The following is an 18347-nucleotide window of genomic DNA, read 5'->3' on the forward strand; positions in this document are numbered from 1 at the left end:
CAATGTAATATTCCTTTTCCAGTTTATAAAAATTATACAAACTGAAGACTATAAATATTGTATACCCTATCGAGTGTCAGAGGAAAATTTTGAAAATTGATCGGTGGCTTTCCGATCCGAAAATTTCGGATTCCGTGTGAAAGTACCCTAAGTCACCTGATATAAAAGCAACATTCAGTCAGTCAAAAGGAAACTAAAATTCAATTATTTATCATCGATACGCTGAATTAGAAACAGTGATGGAGCCAGCTGGGGTAAAAAAGGGTAATCACCTCATCGGAGAGACTTTCTCCCCACCCACGACCGACGGACCACAACCATTAACTTATCCCATGTTTTCCTCCATGCTTATCCAATCAATGGTATTTAGATTGCCAATCCCTAATATTATGTTCTAATCTAAAAGCACAATTTTGGGTCATATTAGACCAATAAACTCTCTCCATGATCCCTACCATGTATATTTATACCTGGACCCTGACCGAGATAGCTCTATTCGGTCCTTTTGTTCGGACGCGATAATTGTCATACAATAATATCGGACACCTAATGAAACAAACGATAATTTTAAAAATTAATTTTACAGATTATATAGAGAGGGTGATGTAACCATTCCTGTGTGTCCTACAAGGTCAGCTGATATTCAGGCGCACTCTGTTTGGAAATTGAAATTAATGTTACATATTGTATTCTTTTCTTGTATTTCATTTTCTTACATGGATGGTTTACTATTTTTGACCTGTACTCAGCTTTTCTTATGATGGTTTAGTTGTGGGTGCATCATTAATGGATGATAGAATTTTATTTCGTCTACAATTCAAATGTAAGTTTGTTTATTATTTATGCATATTATGATCATTATTATTTTTGTTATTATTCAGGAATTGTACTTTTCCTTTATTTTATTTATTTTTTATTTTATTTTATTCATTCTGTATAAATTCTTTAAACAATAAAACATTACAAATACAAGAAATCGGAAATTCACAAACAAAGAAAATCAGGTGAGCCAGGGAGCAGCAAAAGCGAAACCACTGTCATCTAAGAGATGTGCTGCTCCCAGAAAAAAATAAAAATAAAGAAATAAAATAATAATAATAATAAAAATATTAATAATAATAAGATAATAATGGAATAATAATAATGATAAACAAAAAAGAACAATTAAATATCATTAACATATTTTTTTAACTTGCATTTGAACAAATCAAAATTAAAAGATATAATGAAACAAGTGTTCATTATTCTGCAAAGTCTCATTATGAGGCTTAGGGAGGAGTGGAGTTATTTTTTTGTCGTAAAAAAAAGTCCTGCGCTGGGATTTGAACCCAGGGATTTGAATGGCAAGTATCTTGACCACCAAGCTTGACTCCACTACATGATATTACAGTATCAGCTGTCAAACAACATTGTGGTATCTCGTACAATTTTTAATTTATTTACAGTGACTGTTAGCAGCATACGCTAAGTCCTTTTCATATTTTCTCTTGCCTTCCAACGTAAACTTATAACAACAAACAATTGTTGTATAGGTTATTACTGGTGCTGCCAAAGGTAAGATGCACACACCTGCCGCTATCCATCTGTCGTTGGTGTGGTTTAGTAGACATCATTGAAAATGATCATCTGTATCATCCTAACAGTTGCTCTACAAAAGAAAAACAGTAAATATTCTCTGAAACTTCTGTTATAAATGCAGGGCAGGGCAGGGCAGGGCAGGAATTTTGGTCTTGAAGGGACCAAGGCCATTAATCCCTACAAAGAATCATGATGAAAGAATTCTATGAATGTTGAGTAAATTCTGCATACAGGTTCATGAGCAGTTTTTCTGAATTTAATTATTTTTATTATTATTATTATTTATTATTATCATTTCATTTACTAATTTAATTTGGTGTTCCATATGTGTTCCATATGTGTTTGATTCAATGACCGGGGTAGTAATGTGAAGCGCTTAGAGGCCTTGTAAAGGCATGAAGCGCTATATAAGAACGACATATTATTATTATTATATTTTGTAAAATTTTAAAATTTTATCAACTTTAGTCAAATACAAAAAAAAAAACAACCTATGTTCCATGCAATGATCAAGAAAGCTGTTTTGAAATTGTAGAAAATCAAATATAATTAATTACTCTAAAAGGCACTTTCTGTGCTCGACGGTCATCGGCCGACGCGATTCTATAAAGAACGGATCGTTTTTAATGGTGATCCGTTCAGATTGCCATCCACAATCAGCAGACGACATCACGCTGTCTATCGCTCACCGGGAGCGCAGTTTGATTCATCGTGCAACGGTCATACAACGCGGTGAGTGCCCAGGCTTAATACGGTGTAGTACTTACATTGAGAAAAAGCCGTTTCGGCGTAGAGCCTTATCCACGTAAAGCACCACCTCTCAATCTGAGTGCAAGCCTTATCCACTTACAGCACCACATCTCAAACCGAGTCCAAGCCTTACACACGTACAGCATCACTTCCAAATCCAAGCCTTATCCACGTATTAAGTACCAGCTCTCAATCCCAGTCCAAGCCTTACACACGTACAGCATCACTTCCAAATCCAAGCCTTATCCACATATTAAGTACCAGCTCTCAATCCCAGTCCAAGCCTTGTCCACGTAAAGCACCACCACTCAATCCGAGTCCAAGCCTTATCTGCATATATAGCACTTTTTGAGAAACTTAGAAGGGTTCAGTCTCTCTGGGACTTCCAAAGTCAACTACTGCATGCAGTGCCAAGATCTAGGATTTCGAAGGCCTCCGATGAACTGTACTTATCAAGACAGCTGAAAAAAGAAAGCATTAGCAGCACAGAAAACAGCTGATACACTGTAGGCCTACGATGAACTGTACTTATCAAAACAGCTGAAAAAAAGAAAGAATCAGCAGCACAGAAAACAGCTGATATACACCCTCACAAAGTAGAACTGGGGTATAAGTTAGACAATACAGTACTCTAAAACTTGCATCTGTATTATATATAATTTGATGTTTTACTTAGTTTGACTTAGACAAGTTTTAAAAGGACCACTTGGTTCCTACCCAGATTCTACTTGCTATCTATACCTTGTTGGTAGGGGTAACATGCTTTTTTTGGGGGGGGGGGAGAGGGTAACAATATGATTTAACTTGTAATCCATTTTGATACATGCATGCATTTATATATTGGTTCAATTCATATAATCCAAAATCTGTGAAAAAATAAAGAAAGATTATAAACATGACTATGGTGATTGAATACTGAAATTGATTCGTGAAATGCCACTAACTCTATTATGCCTGTATTCAAATTTTCAGAAAAACAAAAAAAACTAAAACTTGCTTTAAGATTTCACCATGTACTGATTTTGCACAGGGAAATGCTTCATTGTTTGAAAAAAATAAATATTATGATGATGATCTGCACCACCTTTTGTGAATTGATTGAAAGAATGGGAAGATTGATAATGTTAATTTATGACTTGATTAAAAAGAGTCTGAAATACTGTATGTAGATTCCACTGCTGTACCTCAAAGTACTACTGTAGTTCACAACTTATCATATTCCATGGACAGGGGTCCCAATTTGGAATAAGTCAATTCTGAGAGCAGGTGGGGGGGGGGGGGAACAGGGCCCCGTCAAGAAGAGCTCCCCTAACCAACAGCTTTTTTAGTTTGTACTGTAGTTGGCACACCATGTGAATGTGCTAAATGCATTAAAGGATGTGCTACAGCCATGGATTGTATAATTTAGGCCACAAAGAATATGTACCGGTAACCTACATTTACCAAGCACCACTGACAGTATGAAGGAAGACAACAAAAGCCAAGAGAATGATCATAAAATAAACCATAGGCCTACAGATATTTAACACAATGTTTCTGAAGTCTTATATTATATCTGTTACTTTTTAATAGATTGAAGTTTAACAGAAAATTAAGAGCTAAATATGCTATACCTAGTAGTAAACCATGGTCTTATCCAGCTACTAACTTTTGTAAAAATTGAAATCCATTTCGGTTTTATGTACACTAATGAACGTTTTCTATGAGTTCCTTCAGCAAACAAAAAAAAAATATAATTACTTGAAATGAAATCCTTAATAATTGAACCAAAAGGACGAAAGTTTAGAAATAAAACAAGGAGGTTCAGAAATAAAACAAGGAGGTTCAGAAATAAAACAAAAGATATAATTGTAGACTTCAACAACCCATCACAGTACAGTACAGGGAAAAAAACCACGCCCTTTCTTTATAAGATAAATGGAGCCTCATTCAAATATGAAAAGCCACCTTCGTGAGGATACTGTTGGAAATTAGATTGTTTTCAATAGTAATATTATTTGATTCTTTCTATCACAATTACAAAATTGGTAATATCAGAGAGAGAGAGAGAGAGAGAGAGAGAGAGAGAGAAAGGGGGGGGGGATATGACATGAGGTAAACATTCAAGATCCAGACATAAACATGATGTCACAATTATAGCGACTGCTGTCAAAGTGCTCAAAGGATAGGAAACATTTTCATTTAGGAAAAATCAGATTCTATTGTTGACTTTTTTTTTTTGTAATTGCTTTTATCAAACTTTTATGCAGGTTTCATATTAATCTGATTTTCATAAAAACAATATATTTTTTAACTTCTATTAGCAATGAGGGAACTATAATAAAATTAAATTTTATATATTTTTTCTGGCAGTATTAATTGCAAATTGTTTTCAATTTGGTTGTAATATTGCTTCCTACATAATATCTTGAACTGTTGCATGCATTTTCATTTTGGCATTCAAATCAAATACATTTTCAATTTAATTTCATTAAAGCAAATTAAAATTTAAAAATATGTAAATGTGTAAGTAAAAAAGTACAATTATACTTGTATCATTTTTGTTTTGTTACGTTATTGTATGTTTGGTTTTTTCTGAGATATGTTAATACATGGTGAAAATCACTTTTAAATGGGCCTTCACAATTATTAATATTGTAGACAGCAGTGTTATTTTTTATTACAATATGCAGTTAAAAATCCATCGATATCTTGCTTGGTACTGTTTTGCAATCAACAATGCAATAGTCATAATTGATATCTTTTCAGTTTTGTGGTCACTTTGCGAAAACTTCAACCATGTTACTCAAATTCTACATTTGACACCATAATCTTCTTTCCTGTCAAACTCAAATCATTGGTGCATTCTGGGTGATCAGTTTGTAGTTCTTTGGTTCAATTGCAGCAACAGTCGCTATTGAAGCCTTTAACAATATATTCTTGATTTATCAAATCTCACATTAACAAAGGAATTCCACTGCTATAGTCTAGTTATTCCATTTCAAATTTGGTCACTATGGCTCAAGGGGTTCCATTGTCTCTACCAGAGCTTGTTGCTGTCAGACAACACTCAACAGCAGCAGTGTATGTTTTCCAGGTTTTTGCTGCAAAACCACAGATCATAGCAACTTCATATCGGTTATGTGAATAATTAACAGAATTATTGTAACTGCAGATACTTTATCATACTTTGTTATTAACATTAAGATACACAGCTGTTACATTCTGGCTACTGTTGTGTCTTGGCTGCCATGATTCTCTTGTATCCTCACATCAGCAGTAAACTTTACCAAGAAATTGTCCATTGGTTCCAGATCAGTCTGAAAATTCAGGCTGAGTATACGATTGTCTCAGAGGTAGAGCTATTAAATCTTCAAATAACCAATTAACAGGATGAGTCCAATGCATGAGCACAATAACTGCTTATCAATATGCCATTTTTCTTTGGAATGGTTCTGTCTTTAAAAGAAATTTCATGATGTTGCTTTAGTGTATATTGTAGAACAAATAAGTTACGGATGGCTATATTTATCAATTGAAAAGTATGAGAATGCATAACAACAAATGATGGCTGTAGAAAAAGATGGTAATGGCCAAAAAGAATACAGTATTTAAAACATTTAGGATGGACAATTGTATAGCGCCTGTCAGAATATTATTTGTCACTGGCGCTTAGATATACAATTTAAATATGTATAATTGATAAAAATATTTAGTTTTAAGAGGGTCTACCACGCATCAGTATCACAAATGGACGGAAGTTCTATAATTTACGGGGGATCTAAAGAAAAAGGATGGTCCCAGTTTACGGAAGTATGTCTTAGAAATGTAAAATGGGTTAAATTTAAAGTTAAATTATGTATGCAAGCTGCTATAAATTTAAAAACATTCAATTATTTTAGATGCTTTGTATTGAAATTTAAAAATAAAGAGTTATGTGTAAATAAACAATTAAATCAAGAAGAGTAAAAAGACAGCACAAGTCCTTGTGACAATATTATTGAAATCGGAGAATTTTAAAGCTCTGGCCTTTGAATCAGGTTCTTTCCTGTCTCAGACGAAAAAAAAAACACATCAGTGTAGCAAAGATATAGACACAATGTCAGTAACAGAGAGAGGTAAATATACTTTATGTACACACCTGTGGACAATGCCACCAAACTAGTGGAGAAACCAAACTGTACTACTGTATACTGCAATTAAACTAATATATGCTATAAAAGTAGTAATTTATTTCTACACATGAACCATGTTTTTGTTAGTCCTATTATATCTTTTAATAGGAATCATAGTAGTACTTGCGTTAACCTTAACACAACACGTTAATTGTTAAAGTATGGAGCAAATACAAAGCTAAAGAACAAGAAAAATCTGTTTCCAGTGGAAATGTACTGTATACACGTTAATCCTTCATTTTAATAACATTTCTACACGTGAACCATGTTTTGATTAGTACTACTATATCTTTTAATAGGAATCATAGTAGTACTTGTGTTAACCTTAACACAACACGTTAATTGTTAAAGTATGGAGCAGATACAAAGCTAAAGAACAAAAAAAATCTGTTTCCGGTGGAAATGTACTGTATACACGTTAATCCTTCATTTTAATAACATTTCTACACGTGAACCATGTTTTGATTAGTCCTACTATATCTTTTAATAGGAATCATAGTAGTACTTGCGTTAACTTTAACACAACACGTTAACAGTTAAAGTATGGAGAAAATACAAAGCTAAAGAACAAGAAAAATCTGTTTCCAGTGGAAATGTACTGTATACACGTTAATCCTTCATTTTAATAACATTTCTACACGTGAACCATGTTTTGATTAGTCCTACTATATCTTTTAATAGGAATCATATTAGTACTTGCGTTAACTTTAACACAACACGTTAATTGTTAAAGTATGGAGCAGATACAAAGCTAAAGAACAAGAAAAATCTGTTTCCAGTGGAAATGTACTGTATACACGTTAATCCTACATTTTAATAACATTTCTACACGTGAACCATGTTTTGATTAGTCCTACTATATCTTTTAATAGGAATCATAGTAGTACTTGCATTAACTTTAACACAACACGTTAACAGTTAAAGTATGGAGAAAATACAAAGCTAAAGAACAAGAAAAATCTGTTTCCAGTGGAAATGTACTGTATACACGTTAATCCTTCATTTTAATAACATTTCTACACGTGAACCATGTTTTGATTAGTCCTACTATATCTTTTAATAGGAATCATAGTTGTACTTGTGTTAACCTTAACACAACACGTTAACTATTAAAGTATGGAGAAAATACAAAGCTAAAGAACAATAAAAATCTGTTTCCAGTGGAAATGTACTGTATACACGTTAATCCTTCATTTTATTAACATTTCTACACGTGAACCATGTTTTGATTAGTCCTACTATATCTTTTAATAGGAATCATAGTAGTACTTGTGTTAACCTTAACACAACACGTTAACTATTAAAGTACGGAGCAAATACAAAGCTAAAGAACAATAAAAATCTGTTTCCAGTGGAAATGTACTGTATACACGTTAATCCTTCATTTTAATAATATTTCTACACGTGAACCATGTTTTGATTAGTCCTACTATATCTTTTAATAGGAATCATAGTAGTACTTGTGTTAACCTTAACACAACAAGTTAATTGTTAAAGTATGGAGCAGATACAAAGCTAAAGAACAAGAAAAATCTGTTTCCAGTGGAAATGTACTGTATACACGTTAATCCTTCATTTTATAATAATATTTCTACACGTGAACCATGTTTTGATTAGTCCTACTATATCTTTTAAAAGGAATCATAGCAGTACTTGCATTAATTTTAACACAACACGTTAACAGTTAAAGTATGGAGAAAATACAAAGCTAAAGAACAAGAAAAATCTGTTTCCAGTGGAAATGTACTGTATACACGTTAATCCTTCATTTTAATACCATTTCTACACATGAACCATGTTTTGATTAGTCCTACTATATCTTTTAATAGGAATCATAGTTGTACTTGTGTTAACCTTAACACAACACGTTATTATTAAAGTATGGAGAAAATACAAAGCTAAAGAACAAGAAAAATCTGTTTCCAGTGGAAATGTACTGTATACACGTTAATCCTTCATTTTAATAACATTTCTACACGTGAACCATGTTTTGATTAGTCCTACTATATCTTTTAATAGGAATCATAGTAGTACTTGCGTTAACTTTAACACAACACGTTAACGGTTAAAGTATGGAGAAAATACAAAGCTAAAGAACAATAAAAATCTGTTTCCAGTGGAAATGTACTGTATACACGTTAATCCTTCATTTTAATAACATTTCTACACGTGAACCATGTTTTGATTAGTCCTACTATATCTTTTAATAGGAATCATAGTAGTACTTGTGTTAACCTTAAGACAACACGTTAACTATTAAAGTACGGAGCAAATACAAAGCTAAAGAACAATAAAAATCTGTTTCCAGTGGAAATGTACTGTATACACGTTAATCCTTCATTTTATAATAATATTTCTACACGTGAACCATGTTTTGATTAGTCCTACTATATCTTTTAATAAGAATCATAGTAGTACTTGCGTTAAACTTAACACAACACGTTACCTGTTAAAGTATGGAGCAAATACAAAGCTAAAGAACAATAAAAATCTGTTTCCAGTGGAAATGTACTGTATACACGTTAATCCTTCATTTTAATAACATTTCTACACGTGAACCATGTTTTGATTAGTCCTACTATATCTTTTAATAGGAATCATAGTAGTACTTGCGTTAACCTTAACACAACAAGTTAACTGTCAAAGGCTGGAGCAAATACAAAGGTAAAGAACAATAAAAATCTGTTTCCAATGGAGATGTACTGTATAGACGTTTATACTTCATTTTAACCACGTTTCTACGATTGAACCATTCAATTCTAATATTTTTTTGTTTAAAAAAAAATGAATTCCTTACGTTCAACTAGACATACAGTAAGTACAATTTTGGGATGCTGCCCACCAAATCCAAATAACCAAGAGTAATATGTATCCAGTGGAAATTATATTTAACCACATTTCTACAACTGCCCCATATTTTGATCAATTATGATATTTTTTTTGTTATTAAAAAGGAATCATACGAACCTGGAGCTCAGTCACTTGTATATTGTAGTGCAGTAGTATATGTTGAATAAAAGCTTTGCAGTAAGGTACCAAGAAACAGATGTAGTCTATATCATATAGAATTACCACCATGTACAATACTGTACCAACTAGGCCTACACCCATTTACATTTCATGGTAGAGAGTTGATCGAACCTGATCCATACAACTGTGCCCAGCTGGTAACTATGTATTTTACATGGTGGAGGATTGTGGATGATGGTCTGACCTGTACATGCAATCAAGAACACTTGCATAAGCTGCAGAAATTTATTTGGAAAAAAAATCACCTACCTAAGCTCTTTACAATCTCAACTTACAAGGAAAAAACAAAATTTAACGGTCCAGAAGATAGACACTCATATGGAGTAAGACAGGCTTATTTGAGATGTAAAACCTGCAATTTTAAGAAGAGAAACACAGTAAAAGCTCCAGAACAGTTTTGATCAGTTCTATTATACATACAGTATACTGTATATAAATGTATTCTTCATTGAAAGCAAACCCTAACATTCCTTTCATTCACCTTCACACAGTAATACAGTACTTTTGAATGCTGGGGCTAATAAAAAATATATAGAGCAAGGACAGTCTGTTTCCTGTCGACATGTATATCTTAAAGAATGGCAGAGAGTACAATGACAAAGCAATTTACTGAATTATCTTTGCATGATAAACATGATATTGCTAACATCTTCACATTTTTACAATTGAACCATGTTTCGATCTGTTCTAATATTCTGTTTTAACTAAAAAGGAATCAAAGTACTCCTTGCTTTCACCTTGACACACATAAATGCTGGAGCTAATCCAAGTATACAGAACAAGAACAAGTTTTCAGTGGAAATGTATAGTACAAACTTAAACTGTAAAACAAGATTTACTTGCGCTATGTAAGAATGAACTATTATTATTATTTTATTATTATATGCCTGGCTATCAGTCGCTGTTGAAAATATTTTATGGCAGACAATCAAACAGTGCCATTGAGAGAAGATGTATGAAATAAAAATAGAATGTCTCCACAGACCCCTTGAAAGACTATAAAAAGCATGTGTAAGAATGCTCATACAGTCATAGAAAAGCTAAAGACGCATATAATATGTTACGATAAACAATACAAAAGCAGAGACTGATTCCTTTTCAATATAGAGACTGCAGACAGATTTATAGTGGGCTACCGAGAGCAAAATATGCTGTAACTAATGGAACTTTCAAATGTTCTTGTATTTAAGTTGTGTACAGCCCAGCCGGCAAAGGAAAGTAACTGCAGAAAAAGGAGGAAGATAACAGCAAGAATAAAGAGAGATGTTCATTAGAAAAAAATTAAACACCATTTTTTTCTCTTATATTTGCAAATTATTATTAATATTATAAGTTATATTATTAATTTCCTATAAAATTTGATTCCTTTTTAATACAAAGACTGCAGAGAGATTTATAGTGGTCTACTAAGAGCCAAATCCGGTGGATACGCCATAACAGATGGAACTGAAACTTTTCTTGTGTAAGTCGTATACACCCCAGCAGGGAGGAAGAAGGTAACAGCAGAAAAAGGAGCAAGGTAACACTACAGCAAGAAGAAAGGAAGATGTTCATAAAGAAAAAATTAAACATATCTTCACCATTTTTTCCTCTTAAACACTGCAAGTAGGTATCACATATTTGAAAATAATTATTAATATTATTATTATTATAATTTCCTCCTTTTTAATACAAAGACTGCAAGGAGATTTGTAGTGCTCTAGCGAGATCTAAATCCGGTAGGTACGCCGTGACAAATGGAACCGTAAACTAGCAATATGCAACTTCAACAGTGTTGTAATAGCCAAAAAATTGCATTATTTTCAAAGCCCAGCATATAACCTATTAGATCAAGGTGTTAGTTACAATTTATGACTAAATCATATTTAAATCAGTTTTAATACTTTTTTAAGAATCATTGTTAGCCTTGTTAAATGCTGGAGCCAACCACAACAAGAATGGTCAGTCACAATTGGAAATGTATACACACAAAAAATGATGTACAATTTACAACTAAAACATGTTTTTAATCAGTTTTAAATTACATCTGAGAATCATTGTTAGTCTTGTTACATGCTGAAGCTGACCAGAATCTAATGAACAAGGAGTGGACTGCTTTGAGCTGTTTGAGTCATTTTCACCTGTTTAGCTTTTTGAGTGATTCATTTATAGTAGAAGTAGCAGATTCAACACCAGCTCATACATTAAGATGTTTTGTGAGCAAGGGTGATGGGTCATGCAGAAAGAAATACACTCCGATAAATGGTTGAAAGTTTGTAAAAGGGGAAATGGAGATGGGCTTGTGAGATCTGTGAAAGCCAAGACCCAGTTGTCTACTCTTGCAAGACCCATCACAAAAACATTGTCACTTGCAGTTTCCGAGGAAAATTAATTTGCATAAGAACATAGATGGACTGATTTAATGTATTTATAATTCATGCATGCTTTTTTACTTTGTAAAGTCCATGTCACCTTTAAGGGGCCAGAATCCAAGTCCCAAATGGCCTTCCATAGGCCAATTTGTGCAACAGATTTCAAAAAGAATTTGAAGAAGGCATGCAACAAGCAGAGCTCAGAACATTAACATCTTTTCAATTATACTGTGTTACAAATCATTTAAGAATTCTATTTTTTACATGTGTAGGATGATTAGACTTTCTACTGTATCTGATCTCTATCACGGGTGAAGCTCAAATGACGACTCAAGCACTAATACATTCCGTGATGATAAATTTATTCGATCTGAATTCAAATCTGATAGCATAATGGTCTATGTATGCCCAATTGTTTCAATAATTTTATTTCCAGTTTAAACTGGATTGTCAACTGAGATTTTTTGTATTGGATTATGCAATCATATTTGAATCCAGATCAAATAAATTTTTTATCAGAGTTGTTTGTTTGAGTCATCATTTGAGTTACACCCTGTGATAGAGATCAAAGGTGTCAATTCAAACCATCTGAATTTGTTGATACCTCTTAACCCCCATAATAAAAAATCATTGATCTCCCCCTGCATGACCTCAAAACATTAAGGTCCTATTAAAAATAATTTTGAGAGGTTAAGCAGTGGTAATTGTGATGCAATTAGATAAAGAGTATGGGTCATCAGCTAAGTGTGTTAGTCATAATAGGGAGGTTTCGAGTGTACGACGGTAGGACGTAGAACGTAATGACGTCACATAAAGTCATCTGCGCGTGCGAGAACGTTCTCGTCACGCGTGGATTCTAGGACGCAATTTGGCCAAATTTATGTATGCAGGGAACGTAGGACGCCAGATCGGATGGTAACGCATGAGTGATTCTGTTCTAGCATTGCGTTGTCGCACAAATCAAAAGCTCTCGATTGTACCTCATGGATCAACACACAATTTCTAAAAAATCAGTCAAATACAGCCGGGCACCCACTGCGTAATACAAATCCAACTACGCTCCATGTGAGCGTCAGACTATGCAACACCATCCGCTGATTGTCGATGGTGATCCATAGCATATTCTTAATAGAATGGCGTCAGTCAACGACCATTGGGTGCTGTGAGTGCCCGGCTTAAAGTCCAACCTTTCATCTGGTGCTATCATTCAAGGCCATCGTAAGCCTCCTGGTTACTCCATACATCCAATCCATTGCCTACCACAATAATGCCCTTCACCACAGCATGCTGTTGATGACACACCACCTATAATAACAAATCTGCTAGAATTACACATTTTCCTAGCCATCAGGTCATCACAATACACTGGCACCCGTAATGATAAAATATGGCATATATAATACTTTCCTGTTCACAGTCAAACATTATCTACCTTTTAAAATAACTCTTACAATTCTGGGTCATTTGTTGTATTTTTTCTGAACTGTCATTCTTGTGTACTTGAGATGCAACAGACAGGCAGATGATCAGTAATTTCTTTGCTGAAAGAGAAATTTGATTGGATTGAATTGGTAAAGTGTGGTAATTTAAAATGGTCTGGTTAAATTAATAATTGTATGAATATCATAATTTAAACTTATAATCTGAAACACAAAAATAATTATAATCTGAATTTTTGCAAGCAATTTTACATGATCATGAACTACACAATGTTTTTTTCAAGAAAATTCAATAAAATTCTATTTATATATCAATTAGTAGCTGAAGCCCAATTGCATGATTATATAGAAACAATTTAGTGTTCAAAAGTAAAATAATTTAATGTAATTGTTAGTTCTGTACTGACATGGCAGTTAAAGTCGAAAAATGAAATTATCAATATATCAAATTGTTTTATACAGTAAAGTATGAAATTGATAATAGATACAGTGAATACAGTATCCTGTGCTTAAAGCTACGTTCACATCAAGCCCAGATTTGGTCCGGAGCCTGGACAAAAATTCGTGAGTTCCTACGTTTTTTTATCCCTGCGTTCACATCGCGCACGGAACACGGTTGTTTGGGTTAAGTACGTGTGCGTTCGATTGGTTCGAACCAACCAAGCTTGTTGCTGATTGGTAAAAGAAAAAAAAAAAACCACCGTACGATTTCAGGAAACAAATGACTTAGAAATAGAGTCCGGATTAGAAATCGTACGAATTTGATGTGAACGGTCCTATTCTTTACCACAGAACCCATTTTTCACGATTTTTTCTCCGGACTCCGGGCTTGATGTGAACGTAGCTTTAGTGCATTTCCTTTACATCCAGCAGCAGAAATTCATCAATTACAGGATAGGTCCAAGGAGGTATAAAAATAATTTTATTTTTATACCTCCTTGATAGGTCTAATTTTACACACCGATCTCATCCAGAAATATCACCACAAAAATCGTACTAATATAAAAGAGTATGTTAAGATAACCACTCAAAATCACGTTTTAATCTATTCTAGCTGATATCTAGTTGATTAGGGCAAATACTACTTTTACCAGCGTCCTAAAAATCTAAAGAGGAGAGCACCTGTAGCACCTCCCTGGTCAAGGCCGGCTTGAGGCTAGGCCTGGCCCTAGGGAAGTGGGAAGTAGACAAATCCAGGGCAGCAGGGAGGCGATTATTTATGGAATGGCACTCTCACTCAGACTCTAGACAATTCATACAGACAGGAGCTGGCCATAGGTCTAGCCTTTACAAGAGAATACTGTACGTTGAAATTTGATTTGATTGTGTATTACTACAGAAAAATTTGTCTTTTTTACTACAAAAAGAAAAAAGCAAACATAACGTTTACCAGAACAGTGAAACAGGCTGTAAATACTGGGTTTCCGGATATGGGTGCCCTGTGCAGTGTCACGTGTGGCACTGTGTGGCGGCGACTCAAGAAGATCACGTGAGCTCAGTTGTTGGAAAATGCCCATGTATTGTAGGGCTACAGTAGCTATATCGGAACTTAACTTAAACTAGAAATTGCAAATTGCAAGTGAAGTGCTGCGAAGTACAACAGCATAATTATGTTCTTCAAACAAAATTATTTATGCGAGTCAAGTGAAAATAATGAATAATAAAAATATAACAATTAAAATGAGACACGACCCATTGTCTATATTAGAACACTTTTCATTTTTGTCAAAAAGTGGCGTATCTAGCACTGGGGCTGTCTCTTATACACATCTAGATGTGTATAACAGACAGCTAATTTATATGGTGATGTAGGTCTGACATCTAGGCCTAGGACGCTTTGGCTACGAATCAATTATTATTCTACAAACACGTTAGTACCGACCCTTTCTCAATTATTTTATATTGTTCATATCCATATTAATTTTAGGGTGTTCAGGACAACACCTGCAGTAGTGGTGCCCATATTTCAGTAGCGGTGCCTATGTTCTTTTTAATTTTTGTTAAACAATTCTTTATATTGTATATTATATATATTGTATATATTTTTGTTATGTTTAAACTGTACCACTTTGAAAATCAGTGTAATAGTACTGAAAGTGCCTAGAATAAAGAATAAATAAATAATAAATAAATAAATTTAAGGATTAATGTATAAAATAATAAACAACACCTGCAGTAGTGGTGCCGGTAATGCAGTAGCGGTGCCCATCTAAGGATTAATGTATAAAATATAACAACACCTGCAGTAGTTGTTAGTACTGATGATAGCTTGATTAAGATTTGGGTTAGATTGCCTTATCTAGGAAAACCAGGTGAGTTCATTTTACGTAGATGTTTAAATAAGGTAAAGAAACACTTAATTAAAGAGGGAAAATCCATAACTTTATGGCAGTATAAAAATGTTTCTCATTTTATATCTACTAAGGATCAAACCCCTAAGGAGTACAGAAGTTCTGTTGTCTATCATTTAAATGTCCAGGCTGCAATAGTGATTATATTGGTAAGACAGATAGGTGCTTAATAACTAGACTTAAAGAACATTTTTCACGATCTGATAGTGTTATATTTGATCATGTTAAAAACTGTGAGGCATTCCAATTTGTTTTAGGATTACAGGGTATACTTGAAAATGATAATGTTGTCTGTAATGCAAGTAATAAATTATATAGGTTTAATATTTTCTAGTACTAACATTATTGACAGCAGCTCCCGAAACTGGTCTATCCTATTGTTTAAAGAAGCGTTCGCTATACGTAGACTACACCCTTTGCTTAACAATGGGCTCAGAGCTTCAAAAGAGCTTTCTTTGTTTTTGTAAGTATCTTTGATCATTAGAGTAAGAATGCTTTGATCTTTTGTTTAAATCACTGCTATGTCACCTACTAGAGAGGTAATGTTTTGATTGGTTAAACACTTTTGGTACTAGTGCATATAAGCTTGTTAATATGGATAATTTTTCATTCCTGATGATGACATAATTAATGTCGAAATATTGAATCCCAACACGATGGCGTGTATTTCAATACTTGGAGGATGTATTATACTTTCTTACCTGCAGTAGTGGTGCCCGTAATGCAGTAGCGGTGCCCATCTAAGGATTAATATATAAAATATAACAACACATGCAGTAGTGGTGCCCGTAATGCAGTAGCGGTGCCCATCTAAGGATTAATATATGAAATATAACAACACCTGCAGTAGTGGTGCTCATAATGCAATAGCGGTGCCCATCTAAGGATTAATATATAAAATATAATAACACCTGCAGTAGTGGTGCCCATAATGCAGTAGCGGTGCCCATCTAAGGATTCAAACCGAGAAGAAACCTGCTCTCATTTTTGGTCCGTCAAAAACTGCTATTTTACCGGTACTTTTACTTCGACAACCTTTCAAACAAGTAATGATATTTACAAATTGTCTCCTGTCAAACCAAAGAAGCGACTTAGTACCATGCGTACTCTTCATCATAAGCCAGTGATGTCGCCAGGACCTGCCCGACGTAGGGGCCAAAGGCCCCGAGGGGGGCTAGTGGAGCGAATCGAATATTATTTGGCTGGGGGCCACGGGGCCGCCTAGGGCCCCCGGTGGGGATCCAGGGACCCCCACAAATAATAATAATAGTAGTAATAATAATAATAATAATAATAATAATTATTATTATTATTATTATTATTATTATTATTATTGTTTATTATTATTATTATTATTATTATTGTGATGAAAAGTTAACACAAATAGTTTAATAAGTAAATCATTTATTTTATTTGTTTATTCCCCGACAAAATTTACTCGTCTTCCCCGACGGGATGGGTCTATTTCCCCCAGCCCCCTCTGGCGCCACCACTGTCATAAGCTAGAAAAGCAGAATCTAGACTCACATAAAAACCTATGCCCACACAGCGGCTCAAGGCCAAAGAAAATTCGTTTATGCAAGCAACACGTAAACTTGGAAACTTTATCAAGGTGATAAAGGCAAACGAGGCTCTGGCGACGTAATCAACAATTATTTTTTTTACCTGAAAATTTGAAAAAGTAATAGTAATAATAATATTAAAATAATAATAAATAATAATAAAAATAATAATAATAATAATAATAATAAATAATAATATTAATAATAATAATAATAATAATAATAATAATAATAATAATAATAATAATAATATAATAATAATAATAATAATCACTAACGAATATGCCTAGTGAACTAATTTATAGTTGTATATATAACGAGGTCTAGAAAGTTGTGATATCGTATGGTTTCCAAGCTCCTGGGATTCTAAAGACCTTTCGGTTTGTGTAACCTCTGTGGCTGGAACCATATAATATCAGACAATAGTACCAGTGGGATGTATGTGAATGTGTGTGATTAATAGATTGACTTGTCATTTGATTGATAGTAACGTCATTCATGCCTATCAAAGACTCCGGTTATTCCCAACTTGACATTACATTTATAAATTTAGTTCAAATATTGCTTTCTTAAATGAGTATAATAGGGAAAGTTATAATGAAATTTCACTTTAATGTATTAATAATGCAGAAAGTTTTAGTAGACCTACTTTTGTGAAATGGACAGCTATAAAATATCGATCATAATCATATATATATATATATATATATATATATATATATATATGTATATATACAATATTGTATATTTATTAATACATAACGTATAACCTCGACTTTAGACCTGGAATATCGCCCACCGTCAACCGATCCTCAATACAGTATCAGGTCGATTAAGTCTGTTTCTCAAAATAATCCATTGTTATAAAGAGTCTCGAACACAAAAGAATCATTGTTTGAAATAGACCAATACAGAATAATACAGATACAGATTATTTATTTCTTTAGAGAATCAAGATCTTACCTATACATAGGGTGTAAATTCCTTAAATTATATTGTCATAATAAACATTAGGTGATTAATATAATATTTCAGTACAGTATAAGAGAAATATCACACACATAAATATATGAATATCTTACCTTCATAAATAAATCATTCTTTTCTATTATTTATAATTTAATGTTCTTTA

At 33.4% G+C, this 18347-nt stretch overlaps 1 long non-coding RNA gene across 3 annotated transcripts; it reads right to left on the bottom strand.

The window, feature by feature from the left end:
• Nucleotides 1–583: 583 nt before the first annotated feature.
• On the bottom strand, nucleotides 584–14790 carry LOC117119691. 3 transcript variants are annotated; one of them, XR_004447236.1, is made up of 5 exons: nucleotides 14693–14790; nucleotides 13315–13404; nucleotides 13051–13168; nucleotides 2346–2789; nucleotides 584–1648 (listed from the first exon to the last, which is right to left on the bottom strand). It is a non-coding gene; the product is annotated as an uncharacterized LOC117119691 (long non-coding RNA). The 3 variants fall into 3 exon arrangements; XR_004447234.1 differs by having other exon boundaries at nucleotides 13296–13404; XR_004447235.1 differs by having other exon boundaries at nucleotides 13051–13182; nucleotides 13296–13404.
• Nucleotides 14791–18347: the final 3557 nt, after the last annotated feature.

Source organism: Anneissia japonica, unplaced genomic scaffold (genome assembly GCF_011630105.1).
Source record: "Anneissia japonica isolate Jap-2015-1 unplaced genomic scaffold, ASM1163010v1 scaffold7767_len233565_cov179, whole genome shotgun sequence".
NCBI classification, from domain to species: domain Eukaryota; kingdom Metazoa; phylum Echinodermata; class Crinoidea; order Comatulida; family Comatulidae; genus Anneissia; species Anneissia japonica.